This window comes from Myotis nattereri, assembly GCF_964212035.1.
Source record: "Myotis nattereri genome assembly, chromosome: 1".
Taxonomy (NCBI): domain Eukaryota; kingdom Metazoa; phylum Chordata; class Mammalia; order Chiroptera; family Vespertilionidae; genus Myotis; species Myotis nattereri.
In genome coordinates this window covers 40,122,511-40,132,431 of record NC_138075.1, presented here as the reverse complement: position 1 = coordinate 40,132,431, position 9,921 = coordinate 40,122,511, and the positions used below count along the sequence as shown (strand labels likewise).

Sequence of the window (9,921 nt, the reverse complement as noted above, 5' to 3'; positions counted from 1 at the left end):
ATACATGAATAGAAATGTATAGTCAGCTGCTGCGATTCTCTTGGGACTGTTTGGCTTTTGTTATACTTATTCCCCACTCACAGATTCTTTAAATCAATGACTAACCCGAGCTTTGGTAACTGAGCTCTTTACTACTCCCCCAGGTTTCTGTACCCTAGATTAATGGAAACCATAGATTTATCCCAAAGACTCAAGGAAAGAGGATGAGTGGCCACAAATTTATACCTTGGAGGATCTTAAAAATCTATCTAGTAGATGATATTCAGAATCCTACTACCGCCACCTCCACCGTTCTCCCTCCCCAGGATTACTGCTGGTGGCTTCCTTGCTTTCGCCCTGTGCTCTCCACATTTTAATTTCCATCCGATGGACAGAGAGATCCTTTTAAAAAAGCAAGTCAGGCCATGTCACTCTTCTGCTCCATTCGATCTCCGTCTGACTCAGGGTACATGTCCAGGCTGCAGAATCTTCTCTCTCACGTCTCTGAGCTCATCTCCTACTCCTGCAGTTTATTCCTGTCACCCTAACAACCATGGGCTTCTTGCTGGTCCTGGATCATGTCGTCAGGAGTGGTTCAGCCCCCGACCTTTGTATTTGCCATTTCCTCTGCCTGGAAGGCTCGCTCCACACGCTTGCTTCAGGCCTTTGCTTCAAAGGTCATCCTTACAAAAAGGTCTGTCTTGGACACCTTTCTTTTTTTTTTTTATATTTGTCATGTTTATTCTCAGTGGATTGCGCATCTCGGGGAACCTCCCAGAGCCTGGGACAAAGGACTAGCTAGCATCACCATTTTTTTTCTTTTCTTTTTTTCTTTATTTTTATTTTTTTAAATATATTTTATTATTTTATTGATTTTTTACAGAGAGGAAGGGAGAGAGATAGAGAGTTAGAAACATCGATGAGAGAGAATCATCGATCAGCTGCCTCCTGCACATCTCCCGCCGGGGATATGCCCGCAACCCAAGGTACATGCCCTTGACCGGAATCGAACCTGGGACCCTTCAGTCCGCAGGCCGACGCTCTATCCACTGAGCCAAACCGGTTTCGGCTCTTTTTTTCTTTATTGATTAAGGCATTGCATGTGTGTCCTTATCCCCCCATTTCTTGACTCAGTCAGGGCTTTCTCCTTCCTGAACTTCATGACCTGTTTGTTAGTCATCATCATCGTCCTCTGGGACAAAAATGTCATGCTCCTCGAGGAGAGCCGCAATGTTCTGCTGATGAGCGTCCGGACGTAGAGGAAGGGGATCGCAGTGCAGAGCACGCGGAGAAGGCCAAGGGCGTTCTCACCGGCTTCGGCAAAACGGCGCCGCTGCGAGTAGCGATGACGGACCTTGACGGTGCCAGGCCCCGACCCGCGCCGCCCCGTCCGGCGGTGATATCTTCATCGTTCTTCAAGCTCGGACCCCTCCGGAAAGCCCCATGATGGACAGATGCCAACACCAGCCGGCGAGCCGCTGCGGACACCATCGCGACACCCGGACCCCGCGCCCCGCCAGCTGCGCCCAGAAAGAAGCCGCCCCAAGTCTCGGGAGGCTTTGAGCAGGCGAGGGCCCAGCCTCCCTGCCGCACGTGCGCCAGGTTCTGGACGCCTTTCCATAAACTTCCATGCTCCTACCCTCAGAAGACATGTGGCTTTTTTCTATTATATTATTTTTTTCCTATAATTCCATGTGATCATTGGACAAACTATATATTTTACTTGTTTATTACCCCATGAGGACGGGGATTTTTGCTTGTTTGTTCTCCGCTTTGTCCCCAGTGCTTGACACATAGTAAGTAATCAATAAATGTTTATTAAAGGAATTGATGAATGGAAAACATGAATAAACGAGGAGAAAGGGATGTGTTAAGGGCGTCCTGGATATCCAGGTGGGAGTATGAATTGGAAGGAAGAAGGAACACATTTAAATTCCAACATCTGTGTCCTCCGGCTTGTCTGGCTCCGAGGTGGCTCGACTTCTATCACCTGGCCCACTGACAGCTGACACCACAACAAAGCAATGTGCTGGAATGCATCGGGCTCTGGGATTCTGGAGAGCCTCCACATGTCAGGGTGACCTTGAGAGTGAGGATCAGTGACTCCTTGTTGCATATTTCCCCCAAATGATTAACTCCAGGCTAGAGACCCTCTCTGGTATTATTCCCCAGCTCTCAAGGAATATATATGAAAAATGGTGGGTTTCCAGAAACATCTCACTGGTGGAGCAGAGTCGACTTCTCTGTTTCCTGTCTTTCTGGAAGATGCTATTGCTGGCTTGAAGAAGGCAATTGACTGTGTAGGTTTACAATGCTCCTTTAAGAGTCCACTATATGTCAGAGAGTGAAGAAAGGATTAATTAAGCAAAGTAGAACTTGGAAGGTGATTTGACTGTAGTTAGTCATCATCTGTAACCTCGGTGTTTTCATCATGCTCAGGAAGCATGCTTCTCTGGGTCCCTTTGTCCTGTGATGGCTCGCTCCTCATGCCTTAATTCTAACCCCAAAGGAAATGGGCAGTTGGCTCAGATCAGCAGTGTTGGACTGCTTCCTTCCTTTGGAAAATTTCTCTTCTCTCAGAGCTGCCTCTGGGGGTGAGGATGATGAATCAGATTGCAAGCAAAAATCAGAAAGAGAGAGATGGGGTGGAGTTGGGGAAGAATCACTTCCTAATTTAACTCTACTATCCCTTACCCTGAAAGAAGGTCTTCTGTGGTTTTTTGGAAGTAGTGACTGAATGTCCTCTGGAATTTCAGGTCCCACTGGGCAGCCTTTTCCTCTCTCGACCCAGCTTCCACTAGCTGGGCTCTGGGAATACCACCTTCTCCAGCTGGCCATCTAGCACAAGGAGTGGTGGTGCCTTCCTGCTTTTGCTCATCTTGGGGAAGTCTCACCATTCTTTGTTTGGATTCTCAGCTTTTCCATTATCTATGTAACCAATTCTCTGTTCCAATATAATTTTGTTTCAAAGATACAGAATGACTTATTTTCTTGACTGCACCCTCACTGGTCTGCTCAGCTCAAATAATTTTTTAGTTTTATAAAGATAGAACCACTGGTCACATTGTTTTTAAGATTTCTTTTTAATGTGTAAAGCTGAAAATGTTGACTTTGATCTGTACAAATGTATGTACCTATTAAACCATGTCTTTGTTTAATTTTTTTTATACTACTCTGTGGGTTTTATGATCATGGCCATTGGGACATTGATTTTCTGTTGTAGATTAAAAACTCCTAGAGAATGTGTTCCTTTTTTTTTCTTCAAACTTAGTTTCCTACTATATCATCAATTGGCTGCCACCAACTAGAGGTATGGTATTTGAAATTTTGTTTAACTTCTGTAGTCCTCAATTTCTTCATCTATAAAAGAAGGAAGTTGCATTTAAGTATCATTTAAAAACTTTAATTTAGCCTCAAAACTCTCTTTGTGTTTTTTTCCCTAGTAAAATTGACTAAGTTTTTATTAGAAAAAGTGCCAACAGAAAAGAATTTATTAAAAGAAATAATATTGGGCCTTCACTCATGAGTATATTGAAGTTCCCTAAATTCATTATCTCACAGACATTGTCAAAGGCTGCCCAACTCCCTGGCCACAACACTCCTCCTTATGCTAAGATGACATCTCAGTCTCTACCTCAAACTCTGGATCAAGTCCTTGGTGGGACTTTCAGGGGCTGTAGCCTAATACTCCCATGACTTAACCTCAAGTCATTGCTGCTACAACTCTGCATTTGGCTTTGCTCCCAGTTTAGCTATGTCCCTGACACCAAACTCCCCTTAACCTGGATATTGAAACAAAATACCTTGTTTCCCTGTGCCTGGTTCCCAATCCTGATAACCGCTGAGAGTCCCAGACCCACTGGTAAAGGGATAGTTCCAAGGAATTTGGGGCTGAGCCTTGAAGGATTAATAGAAGCTCATCACCGGTGGAAATCCAAGCAATGGCATCAAAGGCCTGTTTGAAGAAAGTCAAGTTAGTGGGTGTGGCTGCAGCACCAAATAGATGAAGGTGAGAAGGTAGAAGATGAAGGCCTTGTATGCCAGGCCAAGGACTCTGGGCTATATTGTTCAGCAATTAGAGCAATGGAAGAATTTGAGGTAGTAGATGATCATAATCAGATTTGCATTTTGGGAAGATTCTGGTTAAGAGGTATTATTTGGAAGGAGCTGAGATAGGAGGTAAGAAGCCTGCTCTAATACAAGAGTTTAGGTAAGTAATGACAAGTACTTGAATTAAGACAATATCAGTGGAGATGGGCTGGGGTGGGGAAGATTTTTGAAGTGTATATGAAGCAGAGTAGACAGAATTGGTGATCAGTTGAAAAGAGAACTGGTGAAAGGAGGGAGCTTCTGAGGGGTAACTCTCAGAAATCTGGAAGCTGCAGAGAGCAACTCCTGGACTTGTGCTTTAGGAGTGGGTTAAAAATGAGGAAACCATTCCCTAGGATGGAGAATGCAAGAGGAGGTGATGTTGGACGAGCCGTGTGAGAAGCGTCTGGGGGTGCCAAGTAGAGATGTTCCATAGACAGTCCACAGTCTGAAAATCACATCCAGCTCAAGAAAGACTTTTTGGCTTGACATTAATTTGGAAACTATAAATATATATATTGGATGGCCATAAATTCTGAAAACATAGATAATGATATTTTATCATGTGTTTTAATATAGTATCAATAAATCATTCATTAGGTACTCACCTATGTTTCCAGACTTTATAAGCATCCTGTAGAAATTTGTTAGAGCCAGATAGAATACAGCTCAGCTAGCTAGCTAGAATATATAAAGTAAGAAGAGAAAGGGAGTGAACATGGGGTCCTGGGAGCTGCAATATTTATGGGGCAAAGGAGACTGAAAAGAAACAGGGAGGAGGTGAGATTTAAAGCACAGAGAAAGCCCATGAGGAGAGCAATACTTCCATGGAGTGGAAGGAAAAGTGGTAAGGATGAATAAGAATGTGCCGATGTCAGCCTGACTTGCCATCAAAAGTGTTTTAAACCTTTTCCTCCAGTGGCCAAATGTATTACTTTCTCCAGAACAGTGGTTCTTAACGTTTATAGGGTAACAAGTTCTTTGAGAATCTGATAGAAGCCATGGACCCTCTTCCACACATGAATAACAGGAGTGGAACGCAGTATACCGGGGTCACAGACCTTCTGAGGCCCAACACCCAAGAATCCCAGGTTAACTCCTAGTATTTTGTAAAGCAACTTTTAAATATTCATAGGGAAGGTCTTCGTGTCCCTGCACTTTGGGAAAATGCTGGTTTATTTTCTTCTGAGAGAGCAGAGGAAAAAGAATACATGTTATGCAGCAGCATGATGTCAGTATGCTTATCAAAGCCCAAATGGCTTTTTTCCCATTAGAGGGATTTTTTTTCTTTATTTTTCTGTTGTCCCTTACTTAACAACGTTAAGTGTTTTGAAATTGGCTTTAACTTTATTTCCATAGTTTTTGTTGATTGTTGTTACCATAAATTACTTCAGCTTTTAAGTTCCAGCAACAATTTTCAGAAGATTTCTAAGGATCATATTCCTTTCAGAGAACATTTTGAATCACATTTCCCACCAACAGCTATAATCACATTTCCCTATATTGCTTCTTTTCATTTGACACCATGACCATGTCTTTTAAATATTCCTTAATTTTGACTTTCTTGACACCATGCCTTCCCCTTTCCCTTCTTCCTTTTTTTTTTGCAATTGTTTCTCGGTCTCTGTGGTTGACTTATTTTCACAGCTGAGGACATCTTTGAAGGCTCTATTCTTAACTTCCTGCTCTTGTTTATTTTTTACCTACTTCTTTTCATTCAGTTTATTCTAACAAATATTTATTGCATGCGAACTATGCTTGGGGCACTTATTAATCCTCATGCCTACAAAAATCCTCTCTGTGAGGATTTATGCCTCCACATTCTGCCAGTTCTTGGGGTGTGGCAAAGTTGAGATCAGAACCTTCTAGACCAGACTGAGATATTCTGATGGAGAGCACACACATCAACATCCTATTCAGCCCATTAAGGGTTTGATGGACTGAAGACGGCCAACCTTAGAAAAAGTGAAGAATTGTCTACAGGTGAGTCTGGTTCCATCACTTAGTTTGGCTTTTGGGTTTTCATTAAGTGTTTTTTTCCTGTGAGGGTATTTATCATAATAGACACATGTTTTTAATGTATCATTCAGGAGGGTGTGTGGTCTTGTTTATTCTTGATTAAAAAGCCAATGTCAAATAAGAATCTTTTCAAAGTTGCAGTAATAATTGGAGCAATAAGATGGTAAGGGGTAATGAAAGGATGCGGCTTTCTTTCCGAAACAAAAAAGAATCTGGTGACCACATGTACTCTCCTCCTCTTCCTTAATGAGTGTGTTGAAAGATGTCAGGCTAAGAAACTATAGATTGGAGATATACCAACTGCAGGCTAACGTGTCAGATTCCCACATTTGACTACATTCAAGAATTTGCACCTTTGACATTGTACACTAACCGGCAGTGTGCACACTTCATACCATGTGGATGCCTGGCTATAGTGCCACTGTTAGTGCAGATGTCAGCTCTCCCCGTAGCCCTCCATCCCCCGTTTTGGATGGGAGGGATAATTCCTTACCCTTCCCATTTTAAACTCTTGGACTATAAGCCATAAATTACTCAGGGTATTGCTCATGAATTATAGCCAGTTAGGACTTTCTATTTCAGCTGGTTGACTTGGAAAATTTAGATAATTGAGAATGAGAGAGTATCCTGATGATAAACTGTTTTTACTATACACAGCACTCTTTTCTTCTTTTTGCAAAAATCTTGTTGGGCTCTAACCGGTTTGGCTCAGCGGATAGAGCATCAGCCTGCGGACTGAAGGGTGCCAGGTTCGATTCTGGTCAAGGGCATGTACCTGGGTTGCGGGCACATCCCCAGTAGGGGGCGTGCAAGAGGCAGCTGAATCGATGTTTCTCTCTCATCGATGTTTCTAACTCTCTATCCCTCTCCCTTCCTCTCTGTAAAAAATCAATAAAATATATTAAAAAAAAAAACTTGGGTATACAGGGTGAGGCAAAAGTAGGTTTGCAGTTGTTTGAATGGAAATAATACAATAATCCTATATAATAAAAGGGCAAATTGACCCTAATGGGGGAATGACCGGTCGCTATGCTGCGCACTGACCACCAGGGGGTGATGCTCAATGCAGGAAATGCCCCCTAGTGGTCAGTGCACTCCCACAATGTGAGCTCTTCTCAGCCATAAGCCACCTCCTCGGCAGCACTCAGGATGTCCAACTTACGGCTTAGGCCTGCTCCCCACTGCCCGAGGGCTCCCAAGCTGCCAGAGGGATGTCTGACTGTCAGCATAGGCCTGATCCCCTGAGGATTGGGCCTAACTCAGCAGGTGGACACCCCCTGAGGGGTCCTGGACTGAGAGAGGGCACAGATCAGGCTAAGGGACCCCCCCTCCCCAGTGCACAAATTTTTGTGCACTGGGCCTCTAGTTAATAAATAATAATACAAGAATAAACTTTGGGTTTTGCATTATCATAACTGTAAACCTACTTTTGCCTTATCCCATATTGACCAGCAAGAAAAAAAAATCCTCTTGGTTATTGAGCAATTTTGACCCCATGTCTTTGTGTCTTTTGAGAATTGTCTCATGGGTCCATCATAGCACATTAAACATCTGCTTCTCTGTCCTATTTTGTGCTTTATTGGCCAATTTCCATTGGCTTCAATAGTTTCTGTGTATCTAATAGGGCTGCCTATGTGGATTAATAGTCATAAACATAGTGATGTGGTGATAACAACTATCTTCTATTTTGAATTTGGTTAATTTCAATTGCACTTGAGAAATGTGCTCTGAGATCTAATTTAAGGAAAAAAGAGAAAAGAATGTGATGGTTTACCTATTCTTTCACTCACTGAGAAAATAAAATATGTGAACAGAAAAAGTAATTCAAGAAAAATATAAACCATGCTCTAAATATAAGCAGTAAGTGTGTATTCTTCCTGGGAGCCGTACAGGAAAGGTTGATAGTAAACTGCCACTGCCCCATTGGGGAAAGAATTAGGGGAAACTTGTTCTCCTCTTCAGAATAGAATGTTTGGCCTTTGAGCAGTTGCTTATGTAAAGAGACTACTAAGCTATAATGCTTCTGGTTAATTATTCAACCAATTGCCTAGAGCACACTTTTAACTAAGTTATAACATTTATTTTATCTAAAAAACTTTAAAAATTCACCTAAGGCACATTCTTTTATTAGAGACTAGAGGCCCAGTGCATGAATTTGTGTACAAGTGGAGTTCGTTGGTCTGGCCAGTGATCGGGGCTGATCAGGGCCATCTTGCCTAGTCCCGATAGGGGCAATCAGGGCTGGTTGGCTGGGGGTCGGGGAGAGGGACCACGGAGGTTGGCCAGCTGCAGGAGGTTGGCTGTGGGAGCACACTGACCATCAGGGGTCAGCTCCTGCATTGAGCATCTGCTCCCTTGTGGTCAGTGCATCGTCAAAGTGACTGGTCAACCAGTCGTTTGGTCAACTGGTTGTAAAGGTCGGTTAGGCTTTTATATATATATATACTAGAGGCCCAGTGCACAAAAATTTGTGTACTTGGGGGCGGAGAGTTCCCTCAGCCTGGCCTGTGCCCTCTCACAGTCTGGGACCCCTCAGACTGGCCACGGCCCCCAGCCACCCAAGCTCCCAGTCGAGGCTGGCTGGAAGCAGGTATCTGGGATTTATTTATCTTCTATAACTGGAACTTTGTTGCCTTTAGCGGAGGCCACAGCTGGCCAGGGCAGGCAGGTAGCTTGGCTTCCTCCATCCCCAGAGCAATCGGGCCTAAGCTGGCAGTTAGTCATCCCTCTTGCTAGGAGCCCTTGGGGGATGTCCTCTTGCCAGCAGGGACCAGGCCTAAGCTGCAGTCGGACATTCTTAGTGCTGCTGAGGAGGTGGAAGAGGCTCCCACCATCACTGCTGTGCTGGCAGCCGTCAGCCTGGCTTGTGGCTGAGCAGAGCTCCTGCTGTGGGAGCGCACTGACCACCAGAGGGCAGCTCCTGCATTGAGTGTCTGCCCCCTGGTGGTCAGTGTGTGTCATAGTGACCAGTCATTCCCAGTCATTCTGCTGTCAGAGTCAATTTGCATATTACCCTTTTATTATATGCCTGGTGCATGGGTGGGGGTTGGCTCGTTTGCCCTGAAGGGTGTCCTGGATCAGGGTGGGGGTCCCGCTGGAGTGCCTGGCCAGCCTGGGTGAGGGGCTGAGGCCATTTTCAGGTTGGTCACACACCCTTCAGGGAGGGGGGATCCTGCTGGGGTGCCTGGCCAGCCTGGGTGAGGGGCTGATGGCTCTTTGCAGGCTGGCCATAGCCCCTTCAGGGTGGGGGTCCCTGCTTGGATGCCTGCCGTCCTTGGTGAGGGGCTGATGGCTGTTTTCAGGCTGGCCACGGCCCACAGCCACCCAAACTCCCAGTGAAGGCTGGCTGGAAACAGGTATCTGGGATTTATTTATCTTCTATAACTGAAACTTTATTGCCTTTAGCGGAGGCCACAGCTGGCCAGGGCAGGTGGGTAGCTTGATTTCCTCCATCACCGGGGCAATCAAGCCTCCTGCTTGCTCTAGCTCCGTGGCTGCCGGCCGCCATCTTGGTTGGGTTAATTTGCATATAGTTGCTCTGATTGGCTGGTGGGCATGGCTTGGGGCATAGTGAAGTTATGGTCAATTTGCATGTTTCTCTTTTATTAGATTAGACTAGAGGCCTGGTGCACGAAATTCATGCACTGGGGTGGGGTGTCCCTCAGCCCGATATCCTTAGTGTTGCCGTGGAGGTGGGAGAGGCTTCTGCCACTGCTGTTGTGCTCACCAGCCGTGAGCCCGGTTTCTGGCTGAGCGATGCTCCCACTGTGGGAGAGCACTGACCACCAGGGGGTAGCTCCTGCATCGAGTGTCTGCCCCTGGTGGTCAGTGTGC

The 9,921-nt window shown here is 45.0% G+C and overlaps 1 pseudogene across 1 annotated transcript; it reads right to left on the bottom strand.

Annotated features, from left to right (window-relative positions):
* Positions 1-1,151: 1,151 nt before the first annotated feature.
* Positions 1,152-1,470, bottom strand: LOC308533453 (essential MCU regulator, mitochondrial-like; annotated as a pseudogene). The gene has a single exon. The product of its transcript is annotated as an essential MCU regulator, mitochondrial-like (transcript).
* Positions 1,471-9,921: the final 8,451 nt, after the last annotated feature.